Below are 22627 nucleotides of genomic sequence, written 5' to 3'. Positions count from 1 at the left end.
GATGGCTGGGACTGGCTAGACCTCTCCGGAATGGAAAAGAGGTCCTGACTCGCCGCGCCACCTGCTGTGTGCTCCACATCGTCCTCCAACTTAACCTCCTCGTCCTTGACTTCCTCCTCAGGGTTAGGTCCGCTGCCTCCAGCCCCTCCAAAGTATCCACAGGGCTCTGGGCAGTGGAGGTCGCTGCCAATGATGGCATCCAGCTCCTTACAGAAGTGGCTGGTCTTCAGCACAGCACCAGAGTGAGGGTTTGCCTCCCTTGCCTTTTTGGTACACCTGCCTCAGCTCCTTTATCTTTGCTCAGCACTGCTGCATGTCCTGTTCGTAGCCCTTATCCAACAAGCCACGGGAAATCTGCCTGCAGGTATTGAAGTTCCTACAGCTGGAGCAGAGATGGGACTGCACAGTCTCCTCTCCCCACAGTGCCAGCAGATCCAACAACTCAGGGGTGCTCCAAGCAGGAGAGTGTTTGCTGCGTGGAGCCACCATGGTCAGCTGGGAAGATGCCATGTGAGCTCTCCACGCCGAGCAAACAGGAAGTGGAATTTCAAAAATTCCCAGGACTTTAAAGGGGGACGAGTGGATGCCTGTGTACCTAGGTCCAGGGCAGCAGAGTTCGAACTGCTGACCAGAGCGGTCAGGATGGACATTGTGGGACATCTCCTGGAGGCCATTTACAGTGACATAACCAAACGGAGTGTCTACACTGACACTTTGTCGATATAACTTTGCCGCAAAAAGCGCTACGCCTCTTGTCGAGGTGGTTTTATTTTGTCAGCAAAGCAGGAGAGTTTTGTTGGTAGAAGGAACATTGTAGTGTGTCCACCTCCACTCTTTTGTCGACAAAACCTGACTTCTGTCAACAAAACTGTGTAGTTTAGACACGGCCAATCCAGTGGTTGGAAGCTGAAGCTAGATAAAGTCATATTAAAACTAAGGTGCAACATTTTAAGTGAGGGTAATTAACTAGAAGAACAATTCACCTTGGGATGTGGTGGATTCTCCATCACTGGCAGTCTGTGAGTCAAGACTAAATGTCTGTCTAAAAGATATGCCATAGCTCACAAAGAATAATATAATTGTAGGAGATTAGGGTTGGAAGAGACCTCAGGAGGTCATCTAGTCCAATTCCCTGCTCAAAGCAGGACCAACCCCAACTAAATCATCCCAGCCAGGGCTTTGTCAAGCCAGGCCTTAAAAACCTCTAAGGATGGAGATTCCATCACCTCCCTAGGTAACCCATTCCAGTGCTTCACCACCCTCCTAGTGAAATAGTGTTTCCTAATATCCAACCTAGACCTCCCCCACTTCAACTTGAGACTATTGCTCCTTGTTCTGTCATCTGCTACCACTCAGAACAGCCTAGTTCCATCCTCTTTGGAACCCCCCTTCAGGTAGCTGAAGGCTGCTATCAAATCCCCCCCTCACTCTTCTCTTCTGCAGACTAAATAACCCCAGCCCAGTTGCCCTCTGCTGGACTATCTCCAATTTGTCCACATCCTTTCTGTAGTGGGGGGCCCAAAACTGGACGCAATACTCCAGATGGGGCCTCATCAGTGCCAAATAGAGGGGAATAATCACTTCCCTCAATCTGCTGGCAATGCTCCTACTAATGCAGCCCAATATGCTGTTAGCCTTTTTGGCAACAAGGGCTCACTGTTGACTCATATCCAGCTTTTTGTCCACTGTAATCCCCAGGTCCTTTTCTGCAGAACTGCTGCTTAGCCAGTCAGTTCCCACCCTGTAGCAGTTCATGGGATTCTTCCATCCTAAGTGCAGGACTCTGCATTTGTCCTCGTTGAACCTCATCACATTTCTTTTGGCCCAATCCTCCAATTTGTCTAGGTCACTCTGGACTCTATCCCTATCCTCCAGCATATCTACCTCTCCCCCACAGTTTAGTGCCATCTGTGAACTTGCTGAGGGTGCAATCTATCCCATCATCCAGATCATTAATGAAGATGTTGAACAAAACCGGCCCCAGGACCGACCCCTGGGGCACTCCGCTTGATACTGGCTGCCAACTAGACATCGAGCCATTGATCACTACCTGTTGAGCCCGACAATCTATCCAGCTTTCTATCCACTTTATAATCCATTCATCCGATCCATACTTCTTTAACTTGCTGGCAAGTATACTGTGGGAGACCGTATCAAAAGCTTTGCTAAAGTCAAGATATATCACGTCCACCGCTTTCCCCATATCCACAGAACCAGAAGTTATGGGCTTGATGCAGGAATGGATGGGATTCTATGGCCTGTGTTATACAGAAGGTCAGACTAGATGATCACAGTGGTCCTTTCTGACCTTAAAATGTATGCATTGATGAAATTCTGCTGTGCTTCAGTGTGGCACTTCATTGCACAGCAGCTTCAGATTAAAGGATATCTGCCTTCATTGAATTAAATCAGAAAAGGAGTGATGCACTCACTGCAGTGCCCCCGGTGCTCTTGATATTAGTTAATTTTATGAGGCCTTTAAATTGTTAATATTCAGTGTGTTGTAGAATTTTGTACTGAAAATGCATGAGCACCTCATAGGTATGATTGGGAGCCAGCTGGAGGTTTTTGACAGTTGGGAAGGATATTGTTAGTGCTTTTAGCTCCTCAGGAGGTGTGGGAAGCACTTTGGGTTTGTGGGATAAACACATTAACTGGATGCTAAAGTCATCGGTGGGGAAATAGTCAAGGATATTGTTAATGAAATGTGCATCATTTCAAAGTTAAGACCCCATTGAGATGAATGGGACGGGTCACACCACTCACTGAACGACTGCTTCAGGTTGTTTGTAGAATGGGGCCTTCTTGACATTGGGGATTTGCCCTGATGTCAGCTGTCAATGAAGCTTTACTAGGGCAAATCCCTGGTACAGACAAGGCAAAGCCATTATTTGCACCAATGGAGAGTACAAACGCCTGAGGATATTGGAGCAGATCTTCAGTGTAAAACAAGGCCTTAGGCAGACCTCACAGTTACACTTGGGCGATTTTTTTATAGCCACAAGCATTAGAAACTTAATTCCATCTCCCCACTACATGAAAACCTGGGAGAACCTAATTCCATTAGAACAACTCCCTCCGGGCACTGACGTTGAATGAAAACACAGGTGTACTCTAAATCAAGTGAGAGCTGGCGTGATAAAGACTAGTGACCGTATAACCAAGTGGAAGCTAAAGAACGACCCTGAAATATGAATGTGGAGAGCCTTAGCAGACACTTGAACACTGCCTGGTGCAATGCCCCCTGGCAACATCCTCTGCTCCCTAGGAACTATTTGAGGTAAGTGACACCACCAGGTCCTGGCTGTAGTTTGGGAGTGACAAGCTATGGTGATGATGAAAGCTTAGATTCTGGAGCAGAAGTCTGTAGCAAGGGGTGGCTTTTGCAGCAAATTCTGCAGTCAGAGAATGCTGGAGTACACAGGGCCCTGTTTTTAAGGAGGGATGGGAATAAAGAGAGGGTGGTTGGCTGACATGCAAGATTAGGGAAGGACACTCAGAGTTCTTTGTGACTATCTCACTTTCAAAACATTCTAACACTGGTAATTTCCCAGGATCAGAACTGATTAAGCTAATTTTCAGCTTAGAAAGACCTATCATAGGATCAATAGGGTTATGATGTGATTATCTGGGAGGCAAGAGTCTTTAGGCTATACCTTGTGACTTATTGAAAATGTAAGGCTGGTTTTCTGATGAGAACCAACTCAGACCCACTCCCTCAAGTTTTCTTATTTTCTTATTTAATTTCCTTCCCTGAATCCTGCCTGTGCTAATTTGTCAGTTATGGCTGAGGATTAATTTGGGGGAAATGTAGAGTAAATTTTATGCAGCAAGGTGAAGTGAAAATTCTGGACTTAGTTGTCAGAAGTAATATTCACCCTGTTCCCCCCCCACTTAGTCACATTTCCATATTCACAGAATCCAGTATTAACTATAAAGAAGTTCTGTAATTTCAATAATAAACTAAACAGATTTTCAGTCCCTGTCAACTGAGTTGTGGATCTCCTGGTTACCGTGTTCGAGGGTCGTGCAAGATTCCTTTCGTCTAGGCTTGGCAGAATTCGATCTTTATTTTTTCATAGTTTTGACCGATAATATCAATGTTTATTTGTAAGCATTTTTTCTGTTTTTATCAATTTAAATTTTCACAGTTGTGCGAAATTACAGGGAGTCAGACAATGGGAGGCTCAAACAATAATATTCTACTTACAGGAGACGCTGAGATTCAAAAAGTTAAAGCTTACTCACTCTTAAACCACAAATTGTCAACATCACAAGTCAAAATATACAATGTAAATGTCCTTAAATCAAATGCTAATAAAAGTTCTCAAGCAGCATTTTTCTTTCTTTGACGATTAGTAAATTTTGATTATCATCAATGGAAATATTTTTTCCACTGGTTTGTGTGTTCAGTGAAATCAAGGTTTACTGACATTTACTGATAAAAATCTAATCCTTTGAAGCTCACTTACATCTCACCTTACCTGCTTCCTCCTTGCTAACTTTATTTACAATGTCACTGCCATCTTCCCTGCATCTTGTTTTCATTTCACATACAGGGGAGGCAGGCAGGACTTCCTTAATCAACAATCACAGCTGCCATCTTAATGACACAATCCTGGCCTTCCATGCCTGGGCTTCAATAATTATGGTTGCCAGGTGTCTGTTTTTTGACCGGAATGCCTGGTCAAAAAGCGAACCTGGCGGCTCTGGTCAGCGCCACTGACTGGGACGTTAAAAGGATGTTTGGTACGGGGCTGGCAGGCTCCCTACCTGGCTCCGTGCAGCTCACGGAAGCGGCAATATGTCCCTCAGCTGAGTCGGCTCCTAGGTGGAGGGATGGCCAGGGGGCCTCCATGTGCTGTCCCTGCCCTGCCCTGAGCGCCGGCTCCGCAGCTCCCATTGGCTGGGAACCGTGGTCAATGGGAACTGCGGGGGCGGCGCCTGCGGGTGGAGGCAGTGCACAAAGCTGCCTGGCCGCACCTCCACCTTGGAGCTGAGGGACATGTCTCTGCTTGTGGGAGCTGCATGAGGTGAGCTCTGCCAGGAGCCAGCACCCCTACCTCCTGCCCCAGTCCTGAGCCCCCTCCTGCACCCAAACTCCCACCTGGAGCCCTTGCCCCAACCCCCGCCATAGCTCGGAACCCCTCGGCCCCAACCCAGAGCCCTCCTCCTGTACCCCAAACCCCTTATCACCAGCCCCACCTCAGAGCCCGCACCCCCAGCTGGAGCCCTCCTCCTTCTCCCCACACCCTAACCCCCTGCCCCAGCCTGGTGAAAATGAGTGAGGGTGGGAGAGAGCGAGCGACAGAGGGAGGGGGGATGGAGTGAGTGGGGGGAGGGCCCTCAGTGAAGGGGCGGGCCCTCGGGGGAAGGGGCAGGGGAAAAGGTGTTCGGTTTTGTGCGATTAGAAAGTATCAACCCTATCAATAATAGAAGGGTGCCATAAACCATATAGACTATAAAATGGGGATAGTGATTCAGAATATAGCACTCTTCCCTCTGACCCACTAGTGTACCAATCAGAGGTGGATTAAGGTCTCCTGGGGCCCTGCGCTGGAGCAAGTGGGGGGGCCCCAGTGCCAGAACCATGGCCCACTCCACCCCTTCTGTCTGCAGCCCTGCCCCTGTTCTGCTCTTCTCACCTGTGGCCCTGCCCATGGCCCTCCCCCCATTCTGTCCCTTCCCCCATGCCCCCTCTCGCTCCTTTCCGCCCCCCCCCCCCCCGCTGCAGCCCAGAGACAGGAGAATCTCTGTGCCCCTGCTGCGGGAGCTTCTCCAGCCCTAGGCCATGGCAGGGGGAGGTTTTTCTGGGGGGCCCCAAAGTGGCAGGGGCCCCTAGGCCCGGGCCCTGTGGCCTGTGTGGTAATGCACCACTGGTACCAATCCCTCAGAAAGGTAGTGGAGAACTGTGTTGCTGGAGGTACTGGCTTTCCAATGAGACTTAAAACCAAAACCCTAACCACCCATGGTAATTAAAGACCTTGTGGCATTTTTCACAGTTAGGAGGACTGTTAGCTCCAGTATTCGGTTCTGGCCAGGTTCCCCTTAAGATGACTATACATTCCACCTACTTGAAATCCCCGTGTTGTTGTATGTGGGTAAGGTATTCTAAACTGTTGTGTAGAGCTGCTGAGCACCGTTAAAGGGCTGGCACTTTCCAGCCCACTCCAGTGATGGGTAAATTGAATATTATACTGTACATAATTTCTGAATCGGTGTGTAAAGTACTTTGGCAATCTTGGATCAAAGGCACTGTACAAGTCATCATTAATTACACCTCTACCTTGATATAACGCTGTCCTCGGGAGCCAAAAAATCTTACCGCGTTATAGATGAAACCGCATTATATCGAACTTGCTTTGATCCACCGGAGTGCGCAGCCCCGCCCCCCTGGAGCACTGCTTTACCGCGTTATATCCGAATTCATGTTATATCGGGTCGCGTTATATCGGGGTAGAGGTGTATTATTATAATAATAAACTGAGCTCTTGAGAGAATCACAGCTGTTTGTCCTTGTTGGAGGGAGGGCTCTAATGCAGGACCTTTGAGATGTAATGATTTGGCACCATATATTGTTATATTTGTTTCTATAGGTATAACCTGTAGGCAGAAACCACGTCGAAGAAGTAAATTATTATTATTTCTTTGTATTATCATAGCACCAGGACCCCTATTCATGGACCTAACCCCACTGTGTGCTCTAGCTGTTCCCAGCCACCTCAATGGCCTTTTGGGACTGTGGGTAATTGAGTGTAAGGTGGGGCAGATGTCTGGCTGCTTTAACTGCATTGGGTGCTGAAGCAGCCCTTGGTCAGCCCAAGAGAAGGGAGCCTTAAGGTGACATAAAACCAGTTTTGCCCCCACCTCCTTATTGAGGCCAGGCTCAGCTCTGCTGCAGGGATGAATGTGACTGATTTGGTTTTAGAACAAAGCCTTCAGAGTCAAGCTTCCTAGGTTCTTTTTGGTCACAGCTGACCATGTGGCCTTGGCCAAGCCAATTAACCTTTCTCTGTACCTCCATCTACCCAACTCTAAAATGGGTATGTGAATAGTGTAACTAGCTGCCTAGTGTCTGTGTATCTTACTGGCCAGAATCAGAACTGCTCAAGTGTGTGTCACAAGCCCTATACTGCTCACAGCTAATGGTATTCTTCTTTCTCTCAAGCAGGAAGTTCTGAATGGCCACGGAGTACAGGATAGTGACAGTGGAGGAGGTGCTAGATGGCTGCTGGGTTTTTTTTAATTTACCTTCCACATAGGGGAGTTAATGGATATTTGTACATTGCTGAGAAATCCTCTGACATCTGGATCTGCCCAAAGTATTTTTGAGCTGTATAAGTGCAAAGTGTTTGTAGAAGTCAAGGTAGGGAAAAAAGAGGCTCTGTGGCTTCCACGAAGGGGTTAGGAAGCTTTACAAGGGCAAGGGGTGGGAGCATGATAAGAGATACAGGGCTGCTTAAAATAAAGCTAACTCTTTTAATTAATCTTCCACTGCAGGGGAAATTGTAAACTTCAGAAAGATTATTGCAAAGGTTTTGCAAATATACTGCAATTTTCCTTAACTCATTTTTAAAGTCCCCTGACAGAAACCCTGCCCTCTGCAGCAGTGTATTAGCCACCCACTGAATGTGGCCATGGGGATGTGATGTCAGATGCAACAGTGGGGGACTAGGAAACACCGGTCCCAGAAACCTGGAGCGAGAACCATCATGATAAATCACATCTCTTCCATTTCATTTGCAATGCTGCCTTGTTTGTGACTGGAGCTGCAGCAATGCACCACATTACAGCATTTTTCTATATTGTTTTCCTGAACCTCTGGCTCCCCCAACTCCTCTGTAAGCAATGAATATTCCCATGGCAACAGAATCACAAAACCTCAGTAGGATTCCTCTTCTGAAAATACCCAGCATATCTAGCTGTGCCTGAGCATCTCATTGCAGTGAAACAGGTAGCAGCTTGTGAGCAATACTGTACTGGGGCTCTTCGTTCTAGCAGGAAGCAGATTGCACGATCCTAGCAATGCACTCTCATTAAGATTCCAAATTGCTAAGGCTTCTTACTCTAAAATGAGTTGCTTTGCCTTTTATTTTTTTAATGGTTACTGTAATGAAGTGGTAAAATCCCACACTGCACCAGTGAGGAATTAATGCTCAGCCCTGAATACAGGGACTGAAGCCAGCCTCACCCCACAACACCTGTCAGCAATGTCAAGACTCCAGCTGGAGGGAGTGAAAAATAGGAGGAACCCAGCATCCGCTTGGGGCTGCTTAGAGATGAGAGACTGAATTACCTGACTAGAGTACTGAGCAGTTAAGCCTACGGATATAGCTTGGGCTGGATTTTATGCTGTTTTACTGTTCATTTGTTTGTTCATAAAGTCAAACTCCAGAAAGCTGGTGACTTTTGACCCTCCCTGGGCAATGCTGACTGGGTCATATAGCAAGTGGGAAAGTCACCTGCTCAGTTGCCTACAGATACCATTCTTTCCCCATGAAGCACTCCCTCCACCTTAGATGAGAATTGGAATCTTCTGAGGTATCTAATGGAGGTTCTTTCTGAAGTCAAAGCCCATTGGCAGCGCTGCATTGGGGAGATGGCTCCCTTTGTGTTGATGATGCTGAAAGATGGCAATTTTTCTGTAGCTTTAGAGAGCTAGGTCACAATGAGGGGTGGGTGAAATTCGTGTGTGTGTGTCGGGGGGTGGGGGAGGAAACATCCTGGAACTTCTGAGGCTGCTAGTTTAATAACTTTGTTATAAACATTTTAAATGGACTAATTTGGGGTGCTGTGTACTAGCTCTTTTTAGATGAGTCCAGTAAACTATTTAAATCTTTCTCGTCCTGTCTTTCCGGCTACAAAGTGGCAAAATAAAATAAAATAAAATAAAGTGTGACTTGGGTTCTGTTGAACAAAGCTATTTTTAGGATTTCATCCTACCCATTTACTTCAAAGCTGATCAAAACCTCTACCTTTGGAACACACCTCCTTTATTCATTTTGAGGCTGTCATTCCGTTTTTTGTATGGATTTTTCAAGGAGGAAAGGCACAAATGGGGTGGCTAACAGCTGCTGAGTCACCACCTTAACTGAAATAGTAGAATCTGTAAACACAACCTTTGCCCAGGAATAATCACTGCATATCACTACCTTCTTGAGATAAATCCAACAGTCACCTCCTTTCCTTTTTATAAATGTTTGTTAAATGACAGAAGTGGGCCTGGCACAAAACCCCCAATTCCAAACACCACCGGGTTTTCTGGCTGTCCCCTCTCTCTGTCATAGGCCAACCCAAAACTGGGATCCAAAGCCCCATAAACTGGAAGGAGTTTTGAATCTTGACCTGAATTGTGTAACTCATGCCCCACTCTCCGAAGAGGATAGCTAGAGACAACAGGTTTCAGTGTTCGGTTTATGAGCTGATTGCTGCCTGTGTGTCTTGCTTTATATCCATTCTGTGGGAGCAATTTTAGACAGGGTCTCAAAATTAACGACCCTGGCAGTTGAAGTACTACGTCAGAAAATCTCTAAAGGACTGGGGTTGGCAGTGTCCAAACTTTCTCCCTTATTGGGCCTTGCCTTGCAAATATGTATTTAACCAGGAACTCCCTCTGACAACATCCTGATAATTCACATGGTAGTTGGTTCGGGTGCAGGGCCGGTGCAAGGAAGTTTCGCGCCCTAGGCGAAACTTCCACCTTGCGCCCCCCCCCCAGCCCTGCGGCAGCTCCCTCCCCCCCCCCCCCGCCCTGAGGCTCCCGCCCCTGGAACTGTGCGGCAGCTCCCCACCCCAGCTCACCTCTGCTCCGCCTCCTCCCCGAGCACGCCGCCCCCACTCTAATTCTCCTCCCCTCCCAGGCTTGCGGCGCCAAACAGCTGATTGGCGCTGCAAGCCTGGGAGGTGGGAGAAGTGGAGCGGCGACCGCGCGCTCGTGGAGGGGGCATAGCAGAGATGAGCTGGGGGGGGGAGCTGCCGCGGGGGGGGGTGTGTGCCTCAGGGTGGGGGTGGAGCTGCCGCAGGGCTCTCCAGCTCACCTCTGCTATGCCCCTTCCCCGAGCACGCCGCCCCCGCCAGCAACGACAATAATTGCATGGAGCGGCCGCTGCGCTGGGAGAGGGAGTCTGAGCTGCATGTGTTAGCGTGCCGCCGGCAGCCCAGCCCAGGAACGCTGTAAAAAAAAATTGGGGGCACCACTTTTTGGCACCCCCAAATCTTGGTGCCCTAGGCAACCGCCTAGTTTGCCTTAATGGTAGCACCGGCCCTGTGTGGGTGTGTGTGAATGCATGCATGTGTGTGTTTGTGTGTTTGTACACACCGGCTTTGCAGCTTAACAGATCTATACCAACTGCAGTATTCTATTAATGACTAGGGTTTCATTAATTGTAAAGGATTTACAATCAGGTACTAACTCACTGTAGGACTGAATGAAACAGAAAAAAATGGATATGATCCTCTTCCTTTAGACCCTGCAGTCTTTCACTGGCATGCTCTCCCTTCCTACTCCACCTCCCCCAGACTTTCATCTTGCCTGCTGTCACCAGTCTGCTGATCTTTCACTTCTCCTGCCAGCCTCCCAGAACATAAGGTCAACAATGGCTACATAAGCTAAAGTGGTTCTCTCTTAGGATGGGGTGGCTGAAGGGAGAGGCTTATACCTGTGACAGCCTATTTAGCAGAGTTATTTATCAAGTGTTGTGCTCCATTTCACAGCTTCCTTTCTATGGAAGAGGTGAAAGGAGGGATCATGCTTGGTTTAGATTTTGCAAGAGCACTGCCTGATAAATACACACAGCGGTGACTGAGGGAGGCGGCTCCAGCTTTGTGACTCATTTTTATTTCTTTTACCTGCTTGTTAATTGGGGTCTATATGTTAAACATCAGCAGATTTATAACCTGTCTGCCAAGAGGAGCTGGATACATTTGAAAGCTATGAAGCATGGTCCTGGCAGCTTTCTCAGTTCAATGCTAAGTCTGGGTATTTCACAGTATGTAAAACCCTAATTTGCTTAAGCATTTCACTAGGGGGGTACGATGCCAAGGGCTGAACTGTAGGAGTTTTATTTAATTTCCGGGATGCTGCCTGCAGTTTTATGTTATCTCACACAGTTGTGAAACACTGCAGGTAATAGGAACTTTTAGTTTTCATTGATTAGTCATGGCAGAGTTTGTTTTGCTAGACACCCTTAAAGGCCACACAGAGGTAACCTTCCAGAACATTTTTAAAGGGCCACGTGTCTTCATAAGAAAAAGTACGTTTAGAATTTCCTGCTGTGTTACATGACTCTGTAGATAATGAACAATGACATGACTTTAAATTATATTCACTTTTCACCATTTATGCTGCTTGCTTGCTATTTGCCATTAACTCAGCTTGGCCTCTGAGATGAGACTGGTTTGTTGTTAGTTCCTGTCTGACTCTCTTGCACTAGCCCAATGCTATAGTTTGGCATGCAAACATCAGAGTTGACACAGTTTCAGAAAATGCCTTCACTGGTTATTACTGAGCATGCTCCAACAGTAAGGCGGCCAGTTCTGACAGGAGGCATATTCCTACACTACACCTGTCCTAGACATGCGTAAGCCATTGCAGGGGGCCCCATGTGACTCTTTGGGGAATCAGTCTATGTACAACTTCTGAATCCTGGTTGATGTTATGAAGCTGATATTATGAAATTGCTGTATCATGGAACGACTCTATGTGGATGTGGAATCCACCTTTGCCGATAGGGCTGTAGGTAGCTCATCTTCTCCCAGAAAAGCTACCAGGGTGGGTCATTAGACTCTTAATAGTTGTCTACTCAGATGGAAACACCTTGGGACAATGGGTTGACTGAAGATGGGAGAAGCTAGTCCCTCCAACTTCTCTGCAGGGAGGGCAAGCAGAAAATCACCAGCAGCAGAACAAAGAAACTTGGTGATGATAGGGGGACATATAAACTCATGAGTCTCTGGCTATGTACATACAACAGCTTATGTCGGCATAACTTATGTTGCTCAGGAGTGTGAATAAACCACCACCCCTAAGCGACATAAGTGCCAGTGTGGACAGCTACTGCCGCTCACAGAGGTGGTTTTATTATGCCAATGGGAGTGTTCTCTCCCGTTGGCCTAGAGCATCGTCAACAGACATGCTGCATCAGTGCAACTGTGCTTCTGCAGTGCTGTATGTGTAGACAAGCCCTCTGAGACAGGACAGGAAGCTTTGGGCAGGAGACAAGACAGAGACGGGCATGGTTTCAGAGTGTGTGGATGTGGGGAGGGAAGGGAAGGTCTGGTTCAACGGCAAGAACAGAGAAAGTCAGAGAAAGCTAGCTGCAGGAGGAGAGAAACCATGACCTGTAGGAGAAGGATCCTGGACACCTCAGAGGATTTTGTCCAAGCCCAAAGAACTCTCTAGAGTGGTGAGGAACCTGGGTCAGGGAAGTGCATATAGGGGTGTTTGTTATTGTGCATAGAGCTGAGTATTTCTTGTGTTACTAAGTGAAGAGTAATGGTGTTTTAGAATCCTGTGCCAAGTCTGTCTGTTCATCTGTTGGCTTTCACTAGCGCATGCCCCCAAAGAGGTAAACTGTAAACCAGAAGGGTCACCCTTTTGGTGGGATTCTTGGGAACATGCAAGAGATGCTGGTGAGGCTTGGATGAGACAACACTCGTTTCAGAACCTAGATACTCGGGCTGTGAGGGCCCCACTGCCAAGAGGTGTGTCAGACATAAGTTTTGACCTGGGGTGCATGTCTAGAGGCTCAAAGCCAGGAACAGTGTCTACAATATGCACGGCCCCAGCAAGCTAAGGGCACATAGGATTCAGCATTTGGATCTCCTAACAACACCCTGCCCAGCATCCAGTAGTGGGGGCCCCAGTGAGATCTGTGACACCCTGGCCCACAGCAACCCCTCCCCAGAATGCGGGAAGGAGGAGGAAGTTGACTATTTTGCCAGGCAGCCATCCCAGAATATCCCCAGCTCCTAAACTCAGCTGTCAAACCATCCCTGCCAGCCCCCAGTGTTTTGTGCTTAGGGCAATTTGACTGGGCCCCCACAAAACCTAGGATGGGGCCTAGCAAACACTGCACAGAAATGCTGAAATTCAAACAAATCTGTTTCACTTAAATTTGGAAAAAATAATGAAAATATGTTATCAAGATTAGGTTTAGCAATACTCCCCCCCCCCCTTTTTTAAAATAAAATAACCTGAATTTTTTAGCTTAATTACTGAAGTGTTCCTTTTGGCATGTACAACTTTCATGCAGTAATTTTTCTTTTGCTCAGCCAGATACCATAATTAATTGAGTCTGAAGCAAACTCCTAGATCCAAACACTACATCTTAATTTTGGAACTCTCATTATCCTTTGCATTGTTACAACACCTTCCACTGGATGAGCTCAAAGTGCTTGACAAACATTTGCACATTAAGCCTTACTCTGGTCCTATGAGGAAGTATTATTCCCATTTTTAGGTGTGAAAACTGAGGCACAGCACGGTTAAGAATTTGCCCAATGTTACATAGCCAGGTCCTGATTCCAATTGTAATTACGCTAGTGTAAATCTGGAATAACTCTACCAATGTTAATTGAATGGTTTGTTACCAGAGTTAATGTCAAAACAGAATCAGGCCCCAAATCTGTGTCAGAAGCAGGAACAGAACTCATAACTCCTAGTCACCTACCGTACATCCCCTCCTGTACAGCTCCTCTGGGATCCAGTCCAGCTCCTACTGAGGTCAATGGAAAGATCCATGTTGATTTCAACAAGAGTTACATCAGGTTCATAATGTCTAACACTATGAGTCAAATTACTCCCGGGCATGACTGGGGCAGCCCTGGGATAGTCAACAGAGACTGGATCTTGATTTCAGTGGAGTTGCATCTGGGATGAATTTGACTCTCGTTTCATTGTAGGATAAGTGGGAGGGGCAGATGGAAAGTGAGAGGGGAAATCTATGTTTAACAAGAAAAAGGGTTGGGAAGTGTTTGGAAAAAAACAGGTGAAGGCATGGGAGTTTATGATTAGTAACAAATGCTTAGTGTTTGCTAGTATGAAAGTCCCTCTGAAAGAGCCACATCTTCCCCTTCTGCTGACAAGCCCACAAGGGAGGACAAACCCCGCAGGGCATGTGGGGTACCTCTCAGTCCTTCCTGCGAGGGGTCTCAAGGTTTCTCCACCTTGGCTTTGGAGCAGGCCCGCTGTTTGGCCTTCTAAACTTGTGAGTATCTTGACAGTCACAGTATTAGACTCTGGCAAAGAACTACATATACAGAAGCCCAGTGCACTGGCACAGTTCTGCAGGCAACCCCTTCTCTCAGGGCAGTGCTGCCACCTCAGAATCTGTGTCACGTGAGGTCCTGGCAGATGGCTACCCACAAACCCCCAAGCAGGGGATGCCACTGGGCAGAGGTATCAACACATAAGATAACACTGATGGTATCTGACAAGGAGGAGTCACTGCTGATGTGTATGGGGTGGGGAACAACACTCTGGAAACCTGCTATCCTCCAGCCCCACCCGAGAGCACCAAACACTGTGTACCCATGAAAAGGCTTTTTAATAGGATTGGGATGGGGGGCAGTCCTTCTCCTCAACTCCAGAGACATCTGACTTGTCTCCCTTCTGGCCCAGTCTACTTTATGAAATTAGGTCAGTTTAACTACATCAGTCAGGGGTGTGAAAAATCCACTGCTGACCTAAGTCCTCATGTAGACAGCGCTTAGGTTGACGGAAGAATTCTGTTGACCTAGCCACCACCTCTCAGGGAGTTGGATTACCTACGCTGATGGGAGAGTCCCTCCTGTTGGCATAGCTAGTGTCTACACTGAAGTTTAGTGTTTTACGTGTAGACAAGCCCTCAGACCATGTCTATTTTCTTAAGAGGCCGTTCAAATCCCCTCCTCAAGTACCAGTAGAAAAGCAAATCCTGGCAGCTGAAATTGCATGTTCCAAATGACTGATTTTTGGAAAGGACGGTGAGATAGTTCACTCTCCCCTGTTTTTACACTCTCTCTCCTGTCACACACATGGCAGGGCAGGCTGTTCTAAACCACCCATGCTAATTTCCCTTGTTATAACTGCCCTGCATAACACATAAAATGCTTGGCTTTGGAGGGTGATATTATAAAGAAGGACACTGTAATTTAGTGGCTCATTTAATGTGAACCAAGAGAAATATGAGCCATGCCAATGCCACACTGGGGCTCTATTTATATCCGTTTTGCTGTATGGTATGATTTATAATGAGGAATAATTTTATATAGTATTAGAGTGGTAATAGGGCTTATTAGGTTACCATGTCTGAAGTTAAGAAACATTATACTACAGTAGGCTCTGTTAAAGTGATGTAAGAATAACCCTTCGGTATTAAATCCTGTTTCTAAGCTTCTTACAGTAAATATTACTGTACTATATTTACCAAGGAGTCTGAGCTTTTAGTAGCACAGTACAGGGAGCTACATTTCTTAGTTCAAAGGATTTGTACTGAATCCCATGAAATTCAAAGATACAAAATTACATTTAATGACAATAATGTGCCGCACTTATTTCGCCCTTTGCATGTTCAACGTGCTGTGCAAACATTAATCCTCACAGCACCCCCGTGAGGCAGGGAGGGGAGTACTGCCATTCCCCATTGCACAGACAGGGACTGAGGCAGAGAGCGGAAAGGCTACATTTTTGTGCCTGTGCCCCTGCCCCAAGTTTTGTGCAGGAGACCTATCTTGGGTCTGGTGGAAATACAGTCCTCTCTCTCAGCCTGGAACTAGGGCATTGCAAAGCCCCAGTTATAGCCTCCTCTGGTGGGTCATATAGCTTATGGACCCATCAGCCACGGTGCTTCCTTTCCCTCAACTCCATTCATGATGTCCTGGAAATGAGTATTACCCTGGTATATAGTCTCTCTCTCTGGCCTGCCCCACATCTCCCTCCACAGAATTGCAGCAGTTATGCTGCTTTGGGGGGCTTACACAGATGATGGAGGAAGGAACTGGGTTTGTCCCTAAGAGGTTTTTTTCTGAAGGCCACACAGTGAGTGAGTGGTGGAGCTAGGATTAGTTAGAGCTGGGCAACTCTTGGCACCCAGTTCTGTGCATGATTCAAAGCTCTTTTCTAAAGCTGGAGGACTGGTTAAAGTTTCACTTGTCTATCTAGAAAGCAAAGAGTTCTGTTTCCCATTTAAAGCTCTGGAGGCTCATGATGACTAAGAGTGCAAACAGGAATCTGCCTGTACATTGATTTTTAGTGCCAGCTTAATGCCTGCAAGTAATTAGTTCTGCCGTGCAGGTGGGTAAAGGAATTAAATTGGGCTTGGTAATGAGGGGGAAAATAATCAGCTCCAGGATCTTAGGGACAACAGGAAAGCTTGTACAGGCAAGGCAACTTCTTTGCAAATGTCACTTTCACTTCAGTTGAGTGAGATTTTGAAATGTATGTGTCTTTTTAAAGCAGCTGTCTGTATAGTGCAAAGTAAGGTCACTTCATTTACCAGCGGTTTCTCATCGCCGGGAACGAAGATCACCTTAGTCTCATACTTTTGATAGATAAACATTTAAAACAATACTTCGATCCTTTGGTGCAATTCTCTCAGTGCTAACTAGGAATTGGAAGGAGGAATATGATGTCTCATTTTGATAATTTACCTTGGATGAGTGGAAGGATGACATACACAGACTTCCCCTGCATGGGTTTGGTTTTAGGGCATCTGCCATAGAGGGCGTGTATTGGATCCATTTTCAGTGAGAGTCAACATGATCATCATTGCATGGCAAGCCTGTTCCCAATGAAGTCAAGGCAGCATGGGACTGAGAGTCAGGCCCTGGGTTCTATTCCCTTGGGCAAGTTGTTTAACTCCTCTGTCTTTGTTTCCCTCTCTGTGTAATATATAATCAATGTGGATAATGATTTCTGTTCTCTTATGCTGAGCTGCGTGGTTGAGAAGTACCATAGAAGAGATATTATTATATTGTTCTTTTGCCCTTGACTTCAGCAGAAGCACGACTGAGTCACAGTCAAAACAGCTGTGAGGAAACCACCCTTGAAGATGGTCATAAAGTTTAACCCTGGCAAATATGCCAAACCGATACAGTAATTTACTAAGATTACCTGGGGGGAAGGGGGGGGGGAAACAACCACCCAGCTCCTTAAACTAAAACAAAGCTGTTTGTCTGCTATAATTTATAGAAACACATCAGTTTTCCTTAGATTATCATGTTTGTTATCCACAGACAGCTATCATTGGTCTATGTTCTGCTCGTGAATTCAAGCAAGTAAATTCCATTGAATTCAATGGGGGTCTAGCACTTAGAGCACAGGCCTGAGGACATGTCTACACTGCAGTCAGAGGTGGGACTGCAGCACGTTTAGACATACCTGAACTAGCTTTGAGTTAGCTTGAATAAAAATAGCAATGAAGCTGCAGCACCACAGGTTGTATGAACCCACTTGGGACCCTAGGTCTGAGCAGCTAGGGAAACTGAAGCACAAAGAGGTTAAGTGACTTATGGAGACGCATGAAATCTGCAGCATAGCTAGAGATAGAACCTAGAACTCCTGATTCTTAGCCTGGTGCCTTAACAGCTTTCCTCCCTTCACTTGTTTTCCAGGTAATTCATTTTCTGTCCTCTATTTAGAACCAGCTCTGATATGATTGTGTTATGGATGAGGCCTCCACTGGTTCAAAAATTATTTATCTAATTTGTTCACTTCACTGTTCTGGGTGTTTTGCACCTTCCTTGGCATCATCTGGTACTGGCCCCCAGACAGGATACTGGACTAGCTGGATCCACTGGTTTGATTTGCTATGGTAATTCATTTGTTCCTAACGGACCTTTGCCTGTTACAGACTCAGTAGTGAGTTGCTTACACTTATGGTTCTGTAAAAAATGCTAATTCTCAGGGCAGGCAGGACAGTGAATTTCAGGGGAGGATGCTCTGAGGATATCACTGAGCTCCTGGGAGAGATGAGGCATCAGATGAACGGAGAGAGGGGACAGGAGCTGGAAACCCTATCCCTGCTTCTCTCCAACCTTGACTTCAGAAACATGCCAGCTATATCTGCTGCTGGTTTTGATAGCTACTTACTTGCCACCTCCCAGGAGATATTCCGCTTTCTAACAGGGTAAAAATGAAGCTGATTAAAAATAGTAGAGTGAAATCTAAATCACTGGGCAGTGAACTTTTTATATATAGCCTCTTTGTAAACTGAAACTACTGTATGCCTCTCTGGGTGGAAAAAGAAAGCAAGCTTGGACCACACCTCTTCTATTGTGTGCAGAAATCTGCCCATCAATGCTTGCCTATTTAAATAAAACCCTTGTTATAAACACAAGAATCCTGGATGATTGTTTGTTAGTTGTATAGAGCAAAATCTGAAATATTATAGTTTGGCCTGCACCTTTGCTGACACAAAGCCCTTCCTCCTAGCAAGCCGACTGAATTTCAGTTGTTTAGTTTTCCGTCCCTGAGCAGAGTTTATAAATAAACCTCTTTCACGTTTTAAAGCCTTTTTAAAAACAGTGAAAATCCCAGCATTGTCAACTTTGAATTTGGTGTCCTCTGACTTCAGCTAGACACAGAGGAGGAAAACATCCTATAGACTCATCTCTGTACAGCCAGGCCATTTTGTGCTTATTGTTTTATCCTCGTGTCACCTTTCTGCTTTCATGGCTATCACTCCGCCCTGGTGAAAAACCCTTGATTAATAGGTTAGCTTGCTTTTTATATCTGCACATGTGGCACAGCTGGATAAAGGCGTGCTTCTGCTTTGTTGTTGTTTTTTATATATATTATATATATATATATATATATGTGTGTGTATATATATATATATATTAACTTTACTTTCCACTGCCATGGCAACTGCTGCATGTTTGGCAAAAAGCTTCAAGAGAAGAAAAGGAGCTCACAGAGCCTCAGCTGGCAGATGTCCAGTGTAATCATGCCGCAGAGCTGAAATGAGGCCTTTGGCAGCCTTCCAAGTTACAAAGAACAAAGATGTCAGTTCCTAATGTTGGCGGCAGAGCTTGTTTGGCACCCTTATATGGTTTCCCAGAACTCCTTGTCTTGGCTGCCTTCCATTCCCTTTAGGGCAGCAAACAGGATTAGCACACACAGACTTGTTTTTCTCTTTTCTCCTCCAACTGTTCCAATGACATCATCCCTGCTGCATTCATTTGCCAGCAGGGTGACTTTGGCTTTTTTTTTCCTTCTCCCCTTTACAAAAAACACAATGTTTTAAGTAATTCTTGTACCGCTTTTCGTTAAATTAAAAACACCGCGGTGCAGAGAGTTTAGCCGAATAAAGGCAGACGGGCTGTATTTTATTTTTTTGATAATTGAATTCCTGCAAGATAAAAATCTCATTTTCCTCAGTCGGCTGTAATCAGCACTCGCAGAGATGTGGTTTCCAACTGCTCTCATCATGTGCTTCCTTATGAAACTCCACAGAGAAAGAGACTTGGCTCCAGTACAGATTTAAAGGGCCCATACCCGGTTAAACTATTCTTGTCACATACAAGTACACATACGAGTGCTAGGTAATGTGGTGCTGATTCTTGTCTGTCTTTCCATATACACACATTACCCAGCGTGGCTCTCCGCCTTGTCACAAGCACACACACTCTCAGATAATTCCTACATAGCGCTCATGGGTGTGTCAGAAATCAGAGCTACGTTATCTGGTGCAGCACTGATTCTTGTCTGTCTCTCTATACACACACACACAAAGTGTGGCTAAGATGTGTGTCACATGCACATACACTCAAATAGTTGCTGTATAACATGGCTCTGATTTTTGCTGTGTGTGTGTACAAAAGAACGTGGCTCTACCCAGTTCGGCGAGGGACTGGGGGGCAGAGGAAGGGTGGAATTGAATAAGTAAAAGTTTTAAACGGCAACCTAAATACTGGTTTCAACTAGCAGGCAGCAGAACATTATGTAACTAATGCCTGGATTCATGAAACAGAGTCAAGGTTTGCTGACTGCAGATATTCCGCCTCCTCCTCTCCCCCCTTCCTTTCAGATTCATGAACTAGTTTTCAGATTCATGAATCACTTAGGAGCCAGTGAGGGGAAGGGAAAAAAATAGTATTGATCTAATTTCAATAGAAATTGGCTCATGATGATCATGCTGGCTGCTGAGAGTTTACACGTCTGGAGGCTAGTTCCATTACCTGCCTGCAGCAAGAAAAAGACCCTATCTTAAAAATGTTGCTCTAGCTTCATTTTAAACTACCGTACTATGTCCATTGCTGCAATTTATTCTATGTTGGTTACCATGCATAGGGGGCCTGGTTCAAAGCCCATTGCAATCATTGCACATTGACTTCAGTGGGCTGTGGATCAGGCCCACACGTCTATGCACTGTATAGCCTCCCCCCTTACCCAATCTTCTTTTCATTTTGTATGCAGCTTAATTACACTGCAAATACATAGGAAAAACAAAACTATTTGGTGCAAGCATTTTCCCAGATTTTCCTGTCCCTTACAATACCCTGCAGCAGAACATGTGGCTGGCTCCTGAGTGCAGAAAAGTCAGACAGCACTTAATTGTTTTATATGTAAATAAGAGGGTTTGTTTTCTTGGAATCACTTCTGTAATAATGAAAACTCAAAACCTAAAATGCAGATTAGAAGGTGATCAATCTGAATCACTCAAAGCCTGCATCTTCCCCCACTTTAAAAAGGGATCACTGTCAAATTATGAGTTGTCTGACAGTTTAAACACTCCTGCCTGGCTGATTCCCTTTCTTGTATTATGGGATTTAGGAGTCAACGCCGTATTTCTGAATCTAAAGATGGATCTGAACTGGAACAGCAGATCTGAACATCTCAACCGAGGTTTGGATCCAGAGCTTGGAGTGCATCTTTACTCTAGTCCTGCAGTAGTCTGTTAATAAAGTAGTTTTATTTAGGAGGCTTTTATACACTGCAGGGCATGGGAGATCAATGCAGAGGAAACCAGGGGATTCTCCACCTTCCCCCACAAACTCCAAACATCTTTCTGTGCTGGACTTAAATATTCAGTCTTTTCTAGGTGAATTCATTTCCCTCTTCTTCCATGGATTCTTCTGTGGTTTGCATTATTGTTTAACTATATTACATGGTGCTGCTTCACTCCTTAGTATTGAGATCACTTTATGGCTTCTTCACCTTCAAAGAATTATACCAATAAACCACTGGAGTTCTGCATCCCCTCCCACAGCAAAACAACTGGATAATGATTTATATATGTTTGGATCCAATATCTTGAATATAAGGTTTGTATCCCTCTTCTTCAAATATGCTGTTTTTCCATCCCATGTTTGTTTCACTTGGCACATATCTGATGATGTGATGTTTACTTCCTTTTTATCACTGCAGCACAAGAGACAGTGTGAGAGGCCCGAAGGGGATTTCTGTGCTTTAAATGAAAGCTTAGTCAGTGGCCAAAAAAAAATAAAAAAAATCTACCCATCTCTATATACACAGCTTTCTGCAGCCATGTATATCTCCCCTATATACAGTACTTATACAACTTAGCATATTGGATTTTTCCTTTGTTTGCCTTCAGTTTCTGAGTTGACAAATATCACTGAATATTTGTCAGCACTGGACAAAGAGGAAGAGCTGAATGATCCATTTTTAATTTTTTTAATTATTTTGCATTTGATGATTCGATTTTTCCTCTCTCTCTCTCTCTCTCTCACACTCACACACACACACACACACACAAAATGTATGTGATGATAAACTTGAGTTGGTAGGAAAGCTTTATGTAACAGCCACTCAGTCTAAGACTCACAGTGCAGGAAGTGTTCTGTTTCCAAAGTTCCACATAAAAACTGGCAGCACATCAAACCCTCTGTTTCATAACAGACTAGAAATAGGAGTTTCTAATATCATTCAGAGAATGCTGCTTTTTGTGCAGGGAGCTGAAATTTTATGAATTGTTAATGGTTAACTAAACAATGGCCTGAAAATTCAGTGGCTTTTTTCAGAATGACTGATGTGTATACTGTACCAGTGAGGCTGTCTGGAGGCAGTCATTCCAGCCAGAGCCTGCCCATTAATAATTGAAGGCACCTTTTCAAAGAATTAAGATCCTTAAATAATTAATAACTACATAATTATGTAATTAGCTGGCAGGGGAGATACCATGATCATGAAGGTGGCTTTCCTAGGATGAGGCTCATCCATTGCAATCCAGATATGCTGACTCCTGCAGTTTCCTTAAATGCAGGGTCCTTGAATGCATAGTTTGTGGAGGTTGGTGAAGCAGTGGGGTGGGGGAGTGCATTCATGTTTCCCCTGGAATAATTGTAGAGAGGCAATGTGATCTAGTGGTCAGAACACAGCATTAGGAACAAGATCGTTGGCTCAGAGTGTGACCTTAACCTATCTGTCTCTATTTCCTTCTCTGTAAAATCAGAACACATCCACCTTGGTAATGTACCTGGTTATCCATATGTGAAAAGTGCTAGCTGAGAGCTAAATCATAATAATAAATAGATTAGTGATCTCACTGATAGAAAGATGCCTTCCCCCCTACTGCTCATATCAGTGAGGTTTACCTTATTGTTTCCTTAGTTTCATTGATTGCCATGTAATCCCCAGTTTTTCTCCTGCAGTAAATGATGAGTTTTCTGAGATTTGGGACTG

At 45.4% G+C, this 22627-nt stretch overlaps 1 pseudogene; it reads left to right on the top strand.

Moving 5' to 3' along the window:
- The first annotated feature begins 22099 nt into the window (after positions 1-22099).
- LOC135876903 (U1 spliceosomal RNA) lies at positions 22100-22279 on the top strand (annotated as a pseudogene).
- The last annotated feature ends 348 nt before the right edge of the window (positions 22280-22627 follow it).

Source organism: Emys orbicularis, chromosome 3 (genome assembly GCF_028017835.1).
Source record: "Emys orbicularis isolate rEmyOrb1 chromosome 3, rEmyOrb1.hap1, whole genome shotgun sequence".
NCBI classification, from domain to species: domain Eukaryota; kingdom Metazoa; phylum Chordata; order Testudines; family Emydidae; genus Emys; species Emys orbicularis.
The sequence above is the reverse complement of the archived record's forward strand: the minus strand, read 5'-3'. Positions and strand labels throughout refer to the sequence as shown.